This window comes from Zonotrichia leucophrys, chromosome 1 (assembly GCF_028769735.1).
Source record: "Zonotrichia leucophrys gambelii isolate GWCS_2022_RI chromosome 1, RI_Zleu_2.0, whole genome shotgun sequence".
Classification (NCBI taxonomy): Eukaryota; Metazoa; Chordata; class Aves; order Passeriformes; family Passerellidae; genus Zonotrichia; species Zonotrichia leucophrys.
Genome location: NC_088169.1, coordinates 68,686,894 through 68,706,388, shown reverse-complemented (window position 1 = coordinate 68,706,388; position 19,495 = coordinate 68,686,894). Strand labels below are relative to the sequence as shown.

General features: G+C 37.0%; 1 protein-coding gene across 2 annotated transcripts in view; it reads left to right on the top strand.

The window, feature by feature from the left end:
• Positions 1-19,495, top strand: part of FRY (FRY microtubule binding protein) — a 223,099-nt gene that overhangs the window by 30,469 nt on the left and 173,135 nt on the right. Inside the window, exon 3 of one of the 2 annotated variants that reach the window (XM_064716459.1) lies at positions 17,577-17,675. The exons of the other annotated variant lie outside the window; for it this stretch is intronic. The gene's annotated coding sequence lies outside the window, so the exon portion shown is untranslated. The remainder of the gene's footprint in view (positions 1-17,576; positions 17,676-19,495) is intronic. 2 annotated transcript variants of the gene reach the window in all.

The following is a 19,495-nucleotide window of genomic DNA, read 5'->3' as shown; positions in this document are numbered from 1 at the left end:
GGAGCTGTTTCCTAGACTACCTTGCAACTGTAATTCTGACCTCCAGGTTTAAACAAGCTCAGAAAATACTAGATCTGACCACTTCAGGATTAGTTTACCTGTTTTACTGTGCCTTCAAAGAACTGGTTAATACTTGTGTTTCTCCTTCATGAAGCAGTTTGAGAAGATACCCCCTCTCAGCAGTTAAGCTAATGGTTTCAGGGTGGAAATGTTATCTCTTGGCAGCAGGCTTCCCACTCCACTGAATACAAATTTGGCATATTGGCAGGTGTCTTGTAAGTGTCCTTGAACTCAGAGAAGGAACTATGTGAATATGCAAACCTCTTTGTGGGCTTTTATTTTCTAAAGGGAAATGAGACCAAATGACATAACGAGCTGTTGTGAAATGTCTTCTACAGTTTAGAAAAACTCCCAGGGAACTGAGGAGCTGATTTGGTTCCATTTAACTAGAGCAGCGTTATTTTTTTAATGACACTGGTTGCATGTCAGAAAAATTAGCAGTACCAAAGTCTGATGAATGTGTGACCTATTATCTTCCCACAGATCTCTCAGGTTTTGGAGGATGACAGTGCTGGCCTCAACAAGACAGTGGTAGAGAGAAGGGAGATAATATCTGTTGCTACTCATAAATACAACTGCCTTATTTTCCCCTATTTATTTAATACTTCACTGTAAATGTATGCTATTTGTTTTGATGATATTTTAATAGTATATGTGTTGAGCTGTATTGAGATTGAAATTAATTAGCTCTGTGCCTTTGGCTTTTAGAAGTAACAAATGAAAACTGCATTTATACCCAGCAAGGCATGTGACAAGCTATCTGGCAGTAATCTAGGAATGCAATTAATCGTGTTTAATTATGCACTTTGTTTGCTAGGCTAGAGTTTTAAAATTTTGCAAGGTAGAGATCTCACAGGACTGGTTCAACCATAAAGTCATAAAGTTCAACCTTTTTTTTTTTTTTACTACTTTGACTTCATTTGTCAAAGTTTTAAAAACTTCATAATTTCTTCACTCAGTTATTTGTGAAGCCTGTGTTACCTAGGAAGGTCCTGATTTTTCTTAAGTTCTGATAGCAAGCAACAGTTTACTGAGTGAAAGAAAAGTGCAGATCCCAGCAGCTGTAGGTTCAGGAAGTTGTTCTCCATTTTGATTTCCCTTCTTGGAAAGCCTGGCTCTGTGGAAGATCCAGTTCTCTAACTGCCTAAATGATGTACATATATACATGGATTATAGTACTTCACAAACTGGAGGATGTGATATTTAAACAGGTCTGAATGATACAAGGAAATAAATTAGAGCTAAGTGCCCAAGAATTGAGATGGAACACAAACATAGCAGTAGTTAAGAAAAAAGCAAGAGAAAAAGGCCGGGAGAATGAAGAGCTAAAAATAGACTTGTTTTGTTATTTCTAGGCATTCCTGCTGGTTGCATAGAAATCACTGAACTTAAAAGGTCGTGCTACCAATGCTCAGTACGTCTCGAGCATTCATTTTAATCTAGTGCAGAGATCCAAATGAAGACTGACACTTGGAATTTGAGGGAGGCAATATAATTTTTTCCTAATTAGATATATCAGTGTCCTAGCTTGAAATCTGTTCTGGTAAACATATCAGCATCATGCATCATGTTGAAGCCAACAGTATTGATACTGACCTGAATCAGGTGATATTTTACAGCTGATAAGCATTATTTAATATTGCCTAAGAGTGGATTTTGATTTTCCTTTCATGTTACAGAACTGTAATAGTTCAGGAAAGGAGTTTGTCAATATCAATTCCAGAAGAATTCTTGAGAATCTCTATAGCATAAGATGCGCGAGTGCTTAAGTAATTCGGTTTTTGCTTTAGCTTTCTAGTTTCTTAAAAATGGGGGTGGGTGGGGAATAAATAAAAGAAAGTATTTTTCTTTAAGAGTGTGTCTAGCATCAAAGATATCACAAATAGGCAGCAATTCTTATTGCAACAGCAAATACTGGAAAAAAAAACCCAAAAGAATCCTCACAAGATGAACTACAAAATCACAGACAGTATGCTGTTATTTCTTAAGTAAATATTTTACCAAATAGGTTTTTGATACAAGGAACAAGATGTGCAAGGAACAGGATGTGATACGTATCCAGTACAACATTTTAAACACATATTAAACATCCTGGCTTTTCCCTTGGTTATATTTAGATACAGCTTAAATGGTTCCACTCAATGTTGTTTTGCTTTGATTAAAACAGACAACATTTTACCCATGTAGGTGACTTATCTGGGGGCTTTTTTAAGTGTAAGCAATTTTTTCTCATACATATCGTAGAATAAGAAAAAGGGTTTTATCCTCCATTTCCCCCTACAGAGAGATGAGCTAAAAAGTCCAAAGGTACAGATATACTACTTTTTCTTTCAGTGCTGATGTGCTATTTTGGAATATGTGCTGACCTACTTTCTGTGTTTCCAGAAAGCAAGCTGAAAAATTTTTGCTTAGGCTGCAGACTTGGATTTATTTTTCAGTGTATTTTTGTACATACTTTCACACAGATATGCACACACACACACATTGATAATGTGGGGGTTGATATACAATAGCAAATCGAGATTGACAATTTTGGTACAATTTCAAACTACTAGCAGCAGAAATCTGCTGCTAGACACCTTCCTTAAAAGGATTTGACAGAAGAATATTTTCAGCCTAGTGGTGCCATTATTTAGAGTTACATCATAAGATAGAAAGTTTTCAGTTTCCAATTTCAAATAAATGTGATACCTAAACAGAATAATCCAAAATTGCAGTGAAAAATGCTGTAAGAATCTCATATCCTATTTTTTACAGTTTCTTCAGCATTGTCTTAGACATTGGAAGACAAAATCCCTTTGAATTGTTTACTTTCACTCCATGCATCTCTTTATACAGCACTCTGACCATCAGAGGAAGTTCTGCTCATTAGTTTGCCATTCCCAATTAAAATAATGATACATAAAGCTTTGGAATTGTATGAACAAATTAGAGAAAGCGAGTCATGAGAGATGAAACCCTGCTCCGTCCTCTGCTTAGGGCAGAAAAAATGTATCAGTCTTGGCAACTCTGTGCTCACTTCTGTGTATAGCTTAAAGACTATATACAGTAGTTTTTAAAGAAACCCCATCTTTCAAATCTTCACTTATGATTGATAATTGATATGATTTTTGGCTCTTTGGGAGAGTTAAGAATTCTACAGTTTCATAGCTTTTTCATATTGTTTTTCAACATTTGGATGATGTAAAATTTTCACTTGGTAAGTATCCTCAGCAGCAGTACTATTTTTCAGGGGGTCTAAAATTGGTGAGATATTAGTTAATAATCAAGTTAGATCAGTATTACAGCCTGATAGTCATATGTGAATTGCCCAGTGAAGTGCTCATGGTAGAACAAAACATGTCCTTAATGCTGTTACATGGAAGGTAACTGGGCATAGATAGGTTGCAGATACAAAACTGTTCAGGGTGGTAACTTGAAGGAAAACCAAGGGGCAATTTAAGAAGCTTCTTCAGCTTAGCTGTTAGTGTGATGCTACAATATGGTGGTACCAAAATACTGTATCCAGTGCCTTAATATTTTGACTTAACAAAGAAGTATAAATAAGGGAGAGAGTTGAAAAAGAAGGCCTGTAGAATTTTTGAAGGTCTAGAGAAGAAAAAAAAAGCAAAGGATAAACTTTTATATTGTGAGGCTTCAAGAGGTCAGTTGTGTAAATTTGTAGAACAGAATTTTGCACAATGAGTTCATCATCATCTACAAATTTTGTGTTTTAAAAAACCATCTCAAAGCAAGGAAGTTCTCAGCCTAATAAATAAAGGCACCTGAATGTTTAAGCTGAACTAGCTTAACACAAACCAAATTTTTCTCAAAATAAGGAAATATCAACATTGGAATAGATGAGTTGTAGCATCTTCTGCCATAGAAGGCAGGATAATCCTATGATTGTGGGACAGGCACTCCCAAAATCTAACTTTACCCTTCCCCCTATTCAGTATATTTAGTGGAGAGGCAAAGGTTATTCCCAGCCGTAAATCAATGGCTCTATCCATGGACTGCAAAACAGGTATGGAAGAATAGGCTCTCAGACTGAAATTAGGCTGTGTGATTTAATTCATATGAGTCCCCAGAACCTTCCAAAAGCCTATCCTTAGCTAGCAGGGAAGGCTCTGCAGCCTCTGTATGCAGTTGGTCAGACCCTGGTTTACACTGATCTCTTGGGTTTTGTGTGCCTGTGCTGTATTCTTCCCCATGCAAGATGTGTTCTGCTTGTTAGATTAGAGAAACACATCTGGAAATCTCATTTCTGCTGAAGTGTGATCTGAACTTCACCCATTGCTCCATGTGCTTCCAATCTGTGTAGGAACCAAGGGACTCTCAGGTTCTTTAGGTGCCCTTATTAATATTATTTTTCACCCTCCCCAAAATTATTTGTTACATTTGCTCACTATGTTAAAAGAGCTTTTCCCCTAATACTTGCTGTTTGCAGTCACGACTTGGAAAGATAGGCCACAAATAATTCTCTCCACCTAAGAAAGATAGAAATTTTATGACCAGCAGTGCAAAGTGCCGTGTCTGGCCCTTGCTCTGGTACTTTTTCACTTCCATACCTGTGATATGTTCTCAATGCACAGTCACTTAGCTAAATTCATAGTGCTAACATGACAGTAGTGCTTAACCACAGAAAGGAAAGGGTAGTGACTCCTAACACAAACTGATTGAAGGGTTTACTTTACTGATACATGTCTCCCTGAAAAGAATTAGTTTCTTCAGGGAGTATTTTAGGACTTTTTATTGGATGTTTGCATAATTGCAGAAGGCTTCAAGAATGTGTTTGCCTGTTCCAGAGACTGGTAACAACTTGACTTCCCAGAGATAAGCCAAATCATTGTGTTCTTTGCTATCACAGACATCAGTTCTTCCATTTCCTCTTGAAACTAACCTGAAATGTCAGAAAATTATTGTTTATTCAAACTGTATGTTTGAGTATCTTTGAATCTGGATTAATTTCAGAATTTTCCTCCTGAGTCTGAAAGCCCTTAACTAATTAGCCAACAGTCTAGCTGAAAAATGTATTGCTTCTTGATATTTGGCCGCCCACCTTTATTTCAGGGTTATAAAGCCTGGAGCTGAACTTCGAAGAAGCATGAAGATGGTGGTGTGTCATGCACCTCCCTGGACTGTGGAATGAATTACTGGAAAAATTCAGTGGGAGTCTCACTAAGTTTTGGGAGTGTTTCAGGGTTTATCTCTCTTGGCAAGCTTTTTTTGTCTCCTAACTAAGCTCTTAATTAACTTTAGGTGAAATAAATTCCTTGTTTCTGGAACCCTGCATAAAGATAATGGTAGAAAACATGAAGGAGTGAAGGATGTTTCCTTTTCTTGACAGACCTGATACTTGTGTGGATTAAATGTTCAGTCAGTGGGTGAACTGAGTTTTGAGTTGTCTCAAAATTCGTACTTGCTGCAGGGAGTGTCTGACTTGAACTGGGTTATTGCACATTTCATTTTACACTAATGCTGTGTTTTTCTCCGTTGTTCTCATTCGTATTACTACTCAAAATAGGGTTGTGCTGTCTTAGTTTAAAATTTAGCAGTTGCACAGCTGACATTCAGGAAAGTAACTCTCCTTTCCTGTTGTGTTGTTGCAAGAGCAATCTTTGTGTCTGATTTCCACAGTGTACAATAGCTTGTGTGTATGTTTATCTGTGTATTTGGTGTTTATCTGGAAAGCCTTGGGCCACTGCAGCACCTCAAGCAGCACAACCCCTAAGGGAGCATCTGCTCAGCACAGGATCTTTCTTATCATTTTGACTATTTAGGGGGCTTGCAAAGGAGACATAGCTACCCTCTTCTGCTAATACTGTTTTGAATGCATTCACTGTTATTCTTGCAAATTATTTGTCAAATTAGCCTAAATTGTATTTATCTCATGCCTGTACAGAGTCACAAATAATCCCATCCAAATTTTAAAATGTTTTTCTGTTTGTATTAATTGAAACTGTGTCCACTGGGTCTTAATATGAACGTTAATGGAGAAATTGAATAATCAATGTACCTATGTAAGGTTTTACTATACATGTTAAATATCTATATATTTATATATAAATACACAGGCACACTGCCTTAAATCTAACATTGTCCTACAGTCTATATAAATTGAGTCATATTTATGGCAGCATGATAGAATATAATATTTTTCCAGTCCTGTCTAAGAATAATATTTCAGGCATTATTTGGAAGCCATCTTATCATGCAGCTGATTCTTCAAGAAGTCAGAGGAAAATAATCAGTAAAATTGGGAGTTTTAATGCCATTGTTTAAAATGGTGATGTTCTTTAACAGTTATGTTCTCAAACATCTCTAGTAAACAGGGATGGATGAAAGAATACCTGAAAAAATCTCTGACTTCAATCTGTACAGCATTTCTTATTCTTCTTTTCATGTTTTGTGGAATTTTCTCTCTTTTTCAGTCTCAAAGCACTTGGGATTTTTCACTCACCGTGGAGCTTGCTTTAGGGGTCAGGCCCTGCTTGTGCTTGCCAAGCAGCGCTCGCTGTTGCTCTGTGGCAGCGCTGTGTGTGGCAGTTACTCGCTGTTGGCCACCACTTCCTGTGCTTTGCAGACCCTGAGTTTCCTCACATCCTTCCCGTTCCCCGATCCTTCTCACATGCTGGTTGGCATTTTTTGTCTCTATGTATGGCAGGTGGGGGGGGAGGGGGGCTGTGAAATTTGCATGTACTATTCAGATAGCTGTTCCTTTCCTTGATTTTTCTCTTTCTTTCAGTGACATTGTAGGAGAAGCTCCATTTTGCTTCTAAATCCATATTTATGAAGTGGTGTAGAGGAACCTTCCCTCAGCCATTCTCATTTTGCCCAGGCAATGATTTGCTTACTGCAAATGGGAGAAGGAAAAGAGGAGAAGAGAGGTGTGCATAGAGAGGGAGTAAGCTGGTGCACAAAAAATGCTTATATTATAACTGACATCCTGTTATATTGTATTTATGTTATAGTTATAATATAACTGACATATCCTACTGTCTTGCAGTGTTAGGTGCAATAAGAGGACCTTATTAATACTGTTTAAATGCAAAATAAGTATTTATAAGAAAAGTATTTAAGTTTAATATTGTTCAATTGAACAAGGACAAATGTTCAGCTGTGGGATTTTTTTTTCCTGGAACTGGAGGTTTTAAAGATCATTTACACATCCTGCTTTATGATGCTGTAGCAGTGTCACAGAGATTCTTCTGTAGCAAAAGTTGAAACTCAGTTTGGAGTTGTGTATCAGTCAGACATTTAGAGTTGTTTAGGATGTGTCCTGGTGTTTCTAGAGCTCTGGCCTTAGGTGGAGTGCCTTCATTTTCATATTGATTGCTCTTGCACTTGAGATGGTAATCCTCTCTGAAAAGTGCTTTTAAGTTCCATACGTGGTGGGTTTTTTCCCCTCTATATCTGTAACACTTTTTTTTTTTTCAGAAGCTGAAATGCTGTTATAATCTCACACATATGTGCTAACAAAATTTATTTCATGTAGAATACTGAACACTCAGAAGTGGTTTTAAATAGAAAATTGTCTCTGAAATCTGTAACCTTCATATGCATAGTTTGCTCATAGCATTCACTTTCAACATAGAGGGCAAGAGTGAAACCATCTGCCATGTTTATTCAGGACTAATACTACCTCATACTGAGTAAAATTCCCTCAGAGCCTCAGGTCTTTCTCTTACCACTGTACCCAGAGCATAGGCTTAATGTCCCACGTTGCAGTGGAATAATCCCAAGCATGATTTTGTGATTGCAAGTGTTACCGCTGTGCAGACTCTGGCAAGTTCCACCCTCAGCCTTTGATCTTTGGAAGACGTTCAGCCGCTTCCACTTGGGCAAAGCTGTGTGTGCTGACAGCTCTGAAGCCATCTGCAAGGAGCCTGTCAGCTAGCTGGGTGCTTGTGCTGTGCCTCTTCACTCTACCCTGGCAGAAAATGCCTCTTTCCTGGGTTGGGAGAAGGACTGACTTTCAAGTCCTCATGAAAATAAGGCTGCAACAGCCATCGTGTACTGGGAATGTCAGTGTGAAGTGAAATTATTACAAATGGACATTTGCCTATGAATTGTTCTGCCTATGAAATGCTGTGACTTAAGTCAGGTTTTGTTTTAATAGGGGACATGCACATTATAGATCCAACAGTAAAAGACTAATAGTATCTTAAGAATCAGATTACAGCTTTTTGTATGTTGTTAGCGAGAAAGAATATGACTTCAAATTAAAGGTGCTTATCTTCTTTCAGCTGAAGGACAAAGCATTTGAAATACTCAGCCAAATCTCTTATCAATATTCATCTATTCAAACCAACATTCCAGCATAGAAAGCAACTCTGTAAAAGCTCTCTTCTTTTATTCATGTTTTATATGTTAGTATTTGATAATTTGAAGAATCATCTGGGCTGAAAGCCTACTTCTCTTTTCTGTAGCTCAATATTAAGTTATCTACTACAAGTTAAAACCATAAATATAGTGTGTGATATGAACATCTTATACTCTTATTTAGCTTCTCGAAGGTCAGGTGTAGCCTGGCAACTGAGTCTTATTAGCACAATTCTGTGAGCCAGTGTTTGCTACAGGGTAGAGATTAATGTGAACCTAAAGTGACGTCTTTGCTTTTTTTAAGATTGTGACCACAATCAGCATTAATTTGATGACCTTTTCCTCTTATACTATGATGCTTGATTGAAGAGAGATTTTTTTGGCTGCTAAGGCTGTGCCTAGTCCAGACTCTGTTTCTAACAGCAGTAAACCAGAAGAAATAGGTTAATTCAAGCAGGGAACTTGTCAGATGTTCACATCCTATGGATTAAGACAACCAGGGTATTCCAGAAAATTAAACAAATACTTTTTTGAGCAACAGTTGGAGGGTTTGAACAGCTGTGTATTTTCCTCATTCCTTCTTTTTTATACCCTTTTTTCTCTTCCTTTGTTGTTTAGCTTTTCTATGTGAAATGCAAGACAAAAAAAGTTAGAGACTCCATGGCACAGATAACTTTTGAGATCTATGACTGTTCTGCTATGTACAGGGTGTGAGACCTGGGTAATAAGTGCTTATGGGGAATAAAATAACAAGATTGTTTGCTAAATTTGTGTGTGCTTTTTAACAGTTTCCTTGGCAAGAAGGTACGCTGGAATATTCAACTTGTTTCGTAACAACTTCATTTCTTTAAATGTCTGACACCAGTAAAATGCACTGAAATTAGTTAAGTAGCCTGAGCATTGCCTTTATAACCTTATTTTTACAAATATTTTAAGGTGTAACAGTTAAAATTTTTTTAACCTGGCTCAGTTGCAAAAAGAAAGAATTAATATATTCCTGTCCTGGATGCTTACTCTTGTCTTCCTGTCCTTTGTGGCAGCATGACTACAAATAAATAAACAAATAAATAAAAGGCAACCTAGGTTTGTGCCATAGTTTGCTGTGCAACATCACCAAATGGGTGCTAATGCAACAAGGGGAAAAGCTCCATAGGCCACAGGCAAAAAGGATGAGGTTTGGTTGATTAAACTGAGCTGGTTTGAAATGTTAGTAAAGCTCAAACTTTCCCTTCATGCCTTTGCAGTTCCTGCAACATATGTGGCTTAGAGGCCTCATCCTTCCTCCAGGTCCCATTGTGTCCTGGTGTGTGTGGCGTGGTGGGAAGGACCATGGATCCCTGTACACTGATACAGAAGTTACATTACCAAGCCAGACAGGAACTCATTGCAGAGTTGGTTTTCCTTTTCCATAATACAGATTTTCTGAGCCAGCCTGCATGAGGAAACACACTGAGAACACTTTTTAGAAAAACTTCTTCTTGCTTCTGCTGATGATGAGCCAAATATTTCCTCAGCTGAAAAGGGGAATGGCAGCTGTAATGCAGTCATAATAACAACTGGCTCACTTCACAGGAAATATAAGAGCATTTGCTGCTGTATTATTTTTTAAAAGATAATGATAATTTCCCCAGTGAGAATTTTTTATATTATTTTTGGACCAGGCTGATTTTGTAGCTTCCAGTCTGTATTTCTGCAGTACAGGGTACCATCCAAACTGAAATCACACATCAGTTACCTTCAGCACTTACTTACCAAACTTCAGCCAAAATAATTAGTAAGAGAAACTGCAGACCCTACAAGTGGGTAATTTGCTGGAGGCAAGGGGAAAGATGTTCTGATTTAGCCTTTGACTGAAATGGATAAACCAAATGGTTGTTATACTGACCTTTTAATATCATAAAAAAGTACTGAAATACACCAAACCTACCAGAGAAATCTGAGGCTTTATAAACCTTTGCCAGCCTGAAAATGTAGCCAAATTATGATTCCTGGTATTTGTTTTCTGTAATTTGAGCACTTTCATGATTCAGTTCTGAATGTAACACAGTGATTACTTTCCTGTAGTAATGTCTTCTGAAGGATCTTGTGTATTATTTGTCCTTTGACAGGATATGTAATAGAGTTAAACTACTAAAGTGACACTTAGGCATCTCATTCTCAACAATTTTCAGACATCACTAGAATTCTCAGTTTCTGTTTTACCGCTGCATATTCTTTTGCTTTACCTGCTCAGGATTTTCAGTTTTTGGAACAAGTGTTTGCCTTTTTTGATTTTCAGTTCTGAATGCATTTTCAAGAATGTGTTCTAGTGTAGATCCTATAAAAGGCAATTTGAAAGCCCCTCTGAATTAAACTTTTTATAGATTCTGGTGTACTCTGACTTGATTAGGGGTTTGTACCCTTGACAGATTTTCCCCATCTGAAAGAGTATGACCGCTACACAAATTGGAGTGTCCCAGCAGCAATTTCTGTTGGAAATGTTCCACTTGGCATGAATATTCATTGGGCTAGAGAAGGTAGGATTGTGTGGTGCAGCAATTGTATCACTCAGTGAGAATATGGGACACTCACTTTCAAGTCACTCTTCTAATGAATATTTAATTATTTATATGTGTTAGAGTTTTTTAAGCTGGAAAAGTTCTGAGCTGTTTTCATAACTTGTAACCCAGAGCTTAGATCACTTGCTGAAGATATTGAAATATTATTTAAAGCTTCCTTCAAATTTCCCTTTATAGCTCCTCAAAAGTTAATTCCTGCATTTTTTATTTCTCAGTCTTCACACCTGGTTCAAGTATATTTATTTGCTCACATTTAAGCATCTTCTGTTGTTTTGAAAAGCATTTGATGAATTCACTTTGGTTAACTTAGGCTATTAGAAATGGGCTAAATATTTTTATGCTGGTTCAGCCAAAGCTGAAAAAAGAAATGGAGTTGTAAGAGAAGGTGAAACAAGAAAAACTTCTTGGACATATTTTTTAATTAACCGGGAAAAACAGGATGAGATACACAGGTTTGAAGGATGTGAATTAAGCATTTTGTCTCTAATGATGAAAACCGGTATGTAGAAGAATTTTTAAAATGTAACTGAGCAATTTAGACACACAATTCCCTTTGGTTATAACCTAATTCTCACCACCTAACCTCTTTTGGAATCCAGTGAAATTTTCAAAAGCTTATTTCCACATGTAAAAAGAGCTCTCATGATCCCTAGAATACTCAGCAAGATCAGAAATAGTCCGTTGGCTATCTACATTTAATGTTCATTTGGTTTAAATGATCTGTCTGTTCATGCAGGGTATGATTTCTGAGTCCAATGTATTTAAGATTGGATCTTTCCATTCATAATTTCGACTTTCAGCCCAATGCAATTTAATTCCCAGAGGACCAAGACAGAATCTAGCAGAATATTTGCATCCTCAATAAAAGTTTTTTAAAAGCTACACACTTTATATATTTATATGTCAAATTTCCACTCTTCCCTTCCAAAAACATGTAGATGAACCATTTACTTTTTTCAGTCATAAAATTACAAAAGCTTGTAATGAACTTCACACAAAAGCTGTGTTTGGAGCAGCCAACCTTGTGATCATTACACCAATCTTACAGTGTAGGCTATCTTTAGGAAAGTAATTAAAGCATTTTTGGTATAATTGTTGTTAAAAAATTAAAGAAATCAAGTTCTGTCTTCAGTTGCTAAAATCACTTTTCTTTAGGTATCCACAACTGAAACATTATTTGAATGTTTCCCTTTTGAATTACCACTCTGTTTATTCACTTTGCCATATTAAGTGCTGTTTTTTAACAACAAAATGTATATAGTCAGAAGATTTGTTTGTTTTGATTTACTAATTCATTTTGCCTCATTTATGGTAGAATTTAATAAGAAAATTAGCAGGTGAATAGAAGATGTTTCATTTTGTCTTCTCTGAATATTTGAGAAAGGAAGATCACATCTGGGGGGCTCAAAAGATTTAATTGGATTAACTGGAACAAAACAAGAAAAGTACCTGGAGTTTTATTTAAATGGAGAATTTACAGACCATCTCTGTCATACATGTATTTAAATGTCTAATTTTTACTAGTCAGGAGTTACATAGAGAGAGAAATTAGTCACACTATCACATCTTTGATTTCTTCAGTAGGAAATAACATTCTTGCTTGTTGAGGAAAGAAACCCCAAACTGACAGTTGTGGCCATAAAACCCTTTGTGATTTGGATTGTTTATCAACTTTCAAAATGGAAGTTTGTGAAATGACAGGACTAAAAACCCAAACATACTGTGTGGGTAGTGCTTTTCACCTGACAGGTCCCTAGGCTGGCATCTAGAGTTTGATGGTTTGTTTGGGTGTTGTTTTGTCATTGTTTGTTTGTTTTATTTTTTAATACACACATTGTTTGTGTGTATTATTTTTGTTTGTGGGTTGAGGTTTTGGATATGGGTTTGTTTGTTTGTTTTTCTCTCACACTGTTTTCATAAGGTTAAGCAGCACCTGTTTAACTTGCCAAGTTAATGAACTATTAATGAACTGACCTGAGAAATACTGTGGGTATAATATAAACCATACTAACGCTAGACAATGCCTCATATTAAATTGTATTTTCCACTTCGTAGAAATTGTGCTGCTGAGCTCAGGTTTGCTGAACTTCCTAATTACCTCAAAAGTTTCAAACGAATTATTTCAGCCTGCCTCCTCCCTGTGCTGTTTCGCTGCTGCAAGGAGGGGCGATGCAGTAACACTACACCTGTCCCAGCACACGCCTCTCAACCTGCTCAACTTCCCCAACGGGTGAGTTGAGCATGAGAACATCTGAGATTGCTGGCTCTGGAACCACTGGTCCCGACACTCTGGGTGTGCGGGCTGCCTTCGCGCTGGGGCGGCGTTAACGCTCCACCATGGCTCTGGATGACAGCAGCTTGTGCTCCAGGACTAAGAGTAAACTTAATCCCCATCAGACTCGTTATAAATCAGCAAGACGGAGGAGCCTGCCGCCAGACATCCTGCTAGAAAATGATTTTAAAGGAAAGTTTCAAAAAAATATTAGGAATATAGACCCTATACACCCAAGGCGCTCTAAGAAAAGACCTTCCATATTTTCAGGTAGGAAATACTATTTCAATAGTATGTTAGTGCAGTGTCTTTTAACCTTTTTGGTAACTGAAGGGTTCAGCACTGGATTACAGTCAGAGCTTATTCTGTTTTAAAACCTAAGACAGTTTTCATGGATAGATTTAATCAAGTGCCATTTATGTTAAATTATGTCAGCCATTAGAGTTTAAATGATAGAACCAAAAAGCCTTCATGTTTTTGACTGCATGTTGCTTGCTTGAGGGATTTTTTTTAATACTTAGCATTTAAATAAAGCCAGTTGTTTTTCCAGAGCTTTAAACTGCATTTTGCTTAACTCCATTTACAAGTAATACAGACAACAGCTGCAGTGTAGGAATCTCTCTTGCTGCTCTAATGCTGTATGTCATTGTTTTTCTGGAGGAGAGTGGTTTGGAGAGTTCTTCAATCTAGCAGATTTTTTGTGTCTGTAGCCAGAAATAAACATCACTAAATAATCAAATGCATACTTTAAATTCCTGGTTTGAATTGGAGCCTATAATGTCAGGAGTTAATAATTTAGTTTAACTCCCTAGTTGTTAAGAAGTAGGAACAAGGTGTGAGAACTAATGGCAAGCTGGAATATTTCGTTGTGTTGTGCTTTTAAATAATTTTAAATGTGCCTAAAAATAGGCAACAGATTATTATGAGGACAAAGGATTTGTTGGAAAACAATCAGGTCATCTTTACGAGGAGCACTTAAAAGGTTCTAGGGGGGAAAATCAATACCAGCTCATCCCTACTGAAACTGAGAGCGTGTTTCTGTGAGGCGATCAGAGGAAATGAAAACCTCTGGAGAAACAAAACTCCTTTAAATTTAAGTGTCTCCCTTTCTGCATGAAAATCAGGGTTTTCACATTTCTGGGGGAATTAGTACATTCATACAGATCTTTGAAGAGTTGTGAAGTATATAAAATTATTTAAATATTCATATTATATTCCTTATGATAGCTAAGCTTACACAGATACCTTTTCAACAGCTGAAACACCATTGATGGAGTGGGAGTACAATGTCAAAAGACAGCACAGGGCAGCATTGTTTGTGTGGGATTTAGATCCTCTATTGAACGTTAGTTAAGGTAGTTGAAATATTTCAACACCTCAGGAAATAAAGCTTTTTTCCTCCTTCCTATTCTATTTCTCTAGCTTAAAAAAAATACAAAAAAGTCTTACCAGATCTCAAGTCAGATGACTCAGACATGCCCAAGGCTCCTGGGCTTTCCAGCGCCTGAACTGTCTCTTCCTAAGGTGTGATGTGGTCTGTTAGTGACTCTCTAATCACATTCTTTTGGATAGAATAGACCCTCTGGATCTTACCTGACTTTGTATCTTATCTTTATCTCAGTTGCCACTTTTTATCTTTTACTTAGCTTTTTTGCTTCTTAATTACTCTGTGTTTGTGGGTTTTTTTCTCCTGTAATTTTTCAGGTTTTTTTCCTGTGCATCAACATTTTTGTTAGGGAAAAAACATATTAAATATGTTTTTGGCATTGTGTTTGGTCTTCAAAGCCATACTCTGTTATGCTTACCCAGATTTCACCTTTATTCTGTGATTTTTTTAATGCAGTTCTTTCTCTCAGCTCTTTTTCCACCCTCCCAAATGACCACATTAGCAGTAGTACTCCATTCTTTGTGCTGTGTCAGGCATGAGCACTTCAGTGCTGTTTGTCTGTCTGGAACACTGCCATTATGCTTATGAAATCCACTGCAGATGTGTTACTGTACACTCAAGGGCACTTAACTCAAAGGTAATGCAAATTGATTCCTATAAGCAACTGATGGAGCATGATGGAAAGATGGGTGTAGCCTTTCATTTGGTAGGTCAGCAGTATACATGGGAGAAGCTTTACTTGATTTGCTTTTGGAAACAGGTTAACAAAGTACACTTGAAGTCCTCTAGATCATTGTCTTTCATGCTGTAAATGTAGGTTAGAGTGGAAAAAGAGAATAGAATATATAATATAATAGAATCAGGAAATGGTCTGGGTTGGAAGGGGCTTCTAAAATCCGTGTAGTACAGCCACCCTATTGTGAGCAATGAGATGTTCCACTATTATCAGGTTGCTCAAGGCCCTGTCCAACCTTGGATGGATAGATAGATGAATGGATAGATAGATAGATAGATAGATAGATAGATAGATAGATAGATAGATAGATAGATAGATAGATATTAAATGTAAATATAAATAAATAGACAGGCTTGCTTGGCAGTGTTTTGGATGAATGAAGAATTTGAAGAATGTGGTAATTCCTACTCCATGTTTCAGCCTAATCACCTATTAAAATAAGGATTTTAAATCTGTATCAGATTGACTTTTCCACATCCTTCTAATCCCTGTATCTCTGCTAAGTAACACTGTTAGCTGATCTTGTATTTAGGACATTGTTGCAATTGAGGCGGAAGTCAGGGATTTGTTTTCTTCTATTCTGTTTTACAGAGCTTTACGCATTCAGTAGTGAATAGACGCACCAAGGCATGTAGCTGCAGGGAAATACATCAGTCCATCCATTGGGACTCTTGTTGCAGTCTTGGTGCAAACTGAGGGAGGGATCTTGCATGCAATAGGCTTATTTTACAATTTTTTCTTAACTGTGGTAGCTGGAAACTCTCTCTTTAAACATGAAAGCTGAAACCTGAGAAAAGTGAGTTGTCTGTCTGTCCGTCCTGCCATCATGAAGTTAGTCATTCATGTATGCCTAGACAGGACTGTCCAACAATGATGTCATTGGGTTGTTGTGTTCATCCCCATATGGCAAGGGAGAGACAGAAACTGTGTGCTGAGAAACATGGCATTGCCCAAGGGACACACTGCACAGAGATAACTTTTTTCTTCTTTTACAAAGCACCTTATTTCTTCTTGTTCTTTAAATCTGAAATGCTTAGAGCTGCCGTATACTTCAGGACTTGGTTGATATCAACTGCTATTTATATATAAATTTTGATTTTTACTATTACATGGTTATGCTTTAAAACAAAAATTTAAAAGACACAGGCACAGGGGAGCATAGTCATCATTACATGGCCGTTTATTGCCAACAGAGAGGTTCATCACCTTAATTAGTGGAGTTTGTACAGATCTTCTGATATGCTCTCAGTTCAGCATACTCTCATGGCCATGACTGAATCTCACTCTGGCAGGACCATGCAAGAAAATGAACATGTTTTAACCTGGAGATAAAGCCCTCACTTGTTAAAGAGAGAAGAAGGAATTGTATAAAGACAGAGTGGACCACGAGGGACCTTAGGAGACCAGGTCTTGACAGAGCTATCAAGGAAAAGTAAATTGAACTAAACGAAGCAGCATAGAATTAAAAGGAATTAGCTAAACATCATTAAATGTGTATGCTGACTTATGTTTAAAAGCACAATAGCCTGAAGAAAATTAGTCTGCATTTTTTTGTTTTCATCTAGGGAAGTGAAGGGTGAGTTTTTACTCCTATTTCTTTTTGACAGAAGGTTGCTGATGTTTGAGTTTTCTCTTTATGTGTGGAAAAGACATGAGATTTTGGCTGGGAATGTTAATTTTCTATTGAAAATTGAATAAGACAGAAATTGCAAAGGTGAAAGTGCTAAAAAATGTATAATGGTCAAGTTCTGCTTGGAAGCCATTTGTATTGTGAGCTAGGGATGTTTTTTTAATTAAGTACCATTAAAAATCTACTTATAGTACAGCTGTTAGTATCTTGTAGGCTTTTTTTCCTTCTCCTTCATCCCTTGTTCATGTAGGTAGTCTGTATTATTGTTGAATGATGCTTGCTCACTGATGTGTCAGTTTTGAAGAACGGAAGGTGAGAAAAATACCTGGGATTTTCTGCCTCTCCCAGGACCAGGCATGCCTTCATTTCATGGCCGTATGCCTGTGCCTCAGGTGTTGTCTTCCCAGCCAAAATTAGCTTTTTGTGTTCTGTGGGACAGCACATGATCACTGCTTTGGTACAAGCAGTGTGGTGTTGCTGTGAGTTAATGTGATGAAGGTCACTGGTTAACAGTACTTTACAGAGCTCCTCAAAGAACGAATGTAGCTCGCACGTCTGTGATTTTACAACTGAATAGCTAGTATTTTTTCACAAATTCAATGTTTTTGTTTTGTTTGTTTTTTTTTCAGTGAAAATATTGTCGCAGTTAGAAGTCTTGAGGTACTCTCTCAAAGCATTTCTGGAGTTCAAGCCAGCATACAGTCTAGCAAAGTCACTTTCTAAAATAAGTAAGTTGATTTGATGCCATATTTGCATGTAAATTATAATAATGAAAAATAATGAAAGAAAGAAAAGGTTTTATACATATGACAAATTCTTAAAAGTTATTCAACGGTGACATATATAAATTATTTCATTTCCCATGAGTCATGCAGCTAAGACAGCCGTACAAATGACTTACTTTTTACTTTTGACTGGCTGTGTTAATTGGGAAAGCCTTGCCAAAATCTAATTACTTTTAATAAGGATGCTTAAAGTCATGGGTACAGTATGTGTCCTGATTCAAATGAGTAATAATGATCTGTGTTCAGTATTTTAATTTGGTGAAGATTTGAATATCCTGCCTCCTCTGTGAATAAATTGGACTTCATGGCAATGATGTATGCTTGTGATCTGCATATGATAATTGCTGTTCACTTATGGTACCCCTATTACCATTTGGGAGATTGGCCTGTGTTGGTGCTGCATTTTACAAGTATCATCCAGCAGAAGGAAGGGAAGGCGAGTCTGACTTGTCCCAAAGTTTTTCTCCTTCCTGCCTGACTTGAAAACATTGGATTGGTTTCCCACTAATACAGTTACCAAGACCTTCTGCTGACTGAAAATGCAGGAGAAGGGAGGAGCAGCAATTTTTGTTATTTGCTGTTCATATTGTAAGGTGGCATTGGTTCTGCCTTACTGGCTTTTATTGAGCCTTATGCTCAGATATGCCATTGGTGCATTGCTGATTGTGTGTCCACCCACTGATGTGGGTAAGGGGCCACTGCTTCATTGCCAGAAATTTTATTACTGATAATGTCTTGCTTTGGTCTGGCCTTTTGCATTTTTGTGGTCTCACGCATGAGAGAGATCATAAAAATGATGATTTTTATATGTATTACTAAATGTACTCTTCAGCATTTTAGTTTGTGCATATTTGTATTAAAGTGACATTTTCTTTAGGAAGGATGGGTTGATGATTCAGAGAAAAGCTCTGGATTTTTCATGAAGTCTGATGTAACAGATGTATGTTGTCAGACTTGTTTTTTTCTTGGGCTCACTGGCATTTTATGGAGTGGGGAGAATGATTTCCAAATGTTCTTGTAAGCCAGTGATGAAAATGCTGCCTCATCTTTAAGTTATATTTATGATTTAGATGAGGTTCTCTATGTCCATTGGAGAGTAAACTGAACATGGAAATGAGAGAGAAGGTGGGGAGGACGGTGAGGTTAAGATAAGGAAGGCTTCTTCTGCTATTATGGCTTGGATTTTTGTGTTTTGATTTATTGTTTTTTTGTTTTAAAAACTGTCTGGTTGTCTCCTAGATTTAAATTGCCACCATCAGTTGTTAGAGATGTTCAAGTGAATGAATCCCATTGTATTACACAGTAATTTACCCCAAATCTTCAATGTCTAAGAATTTGTAATTTCATTTGTGCTGAAAGACCTTGTGAAGCCGTTACAGCACTTGCATCCTGATTTCAGCACAGATTTCTGTGTGTGCTGCCTTAGAAATAGCATGTCAAAAAAGAACTTGGTTTAGTAACATGGTTTGCCAGTTTTACCCTTGGGCTCTTTGCTATATCCTTTCTAGGGGGTAATGATTAAAGTGTAGAGGAAAACTCTCAAAACTTGTGCCAAATGCTCACCTTCTGGAAAATATAACTGTTTTGGGGGTTTTATATGTTTACATGGTTTTCAAGAAGAAGCATTCAACTAATATTCAACACTGATTGTATCTCCAAAGAAATACATCAATATATAACATATTGTATTTTAAAATAGAAGCCAGGTTCCTAAGAAATGGAAATAGGAAAAATAGGAAACAAAAATATTTTAAAATATTTGA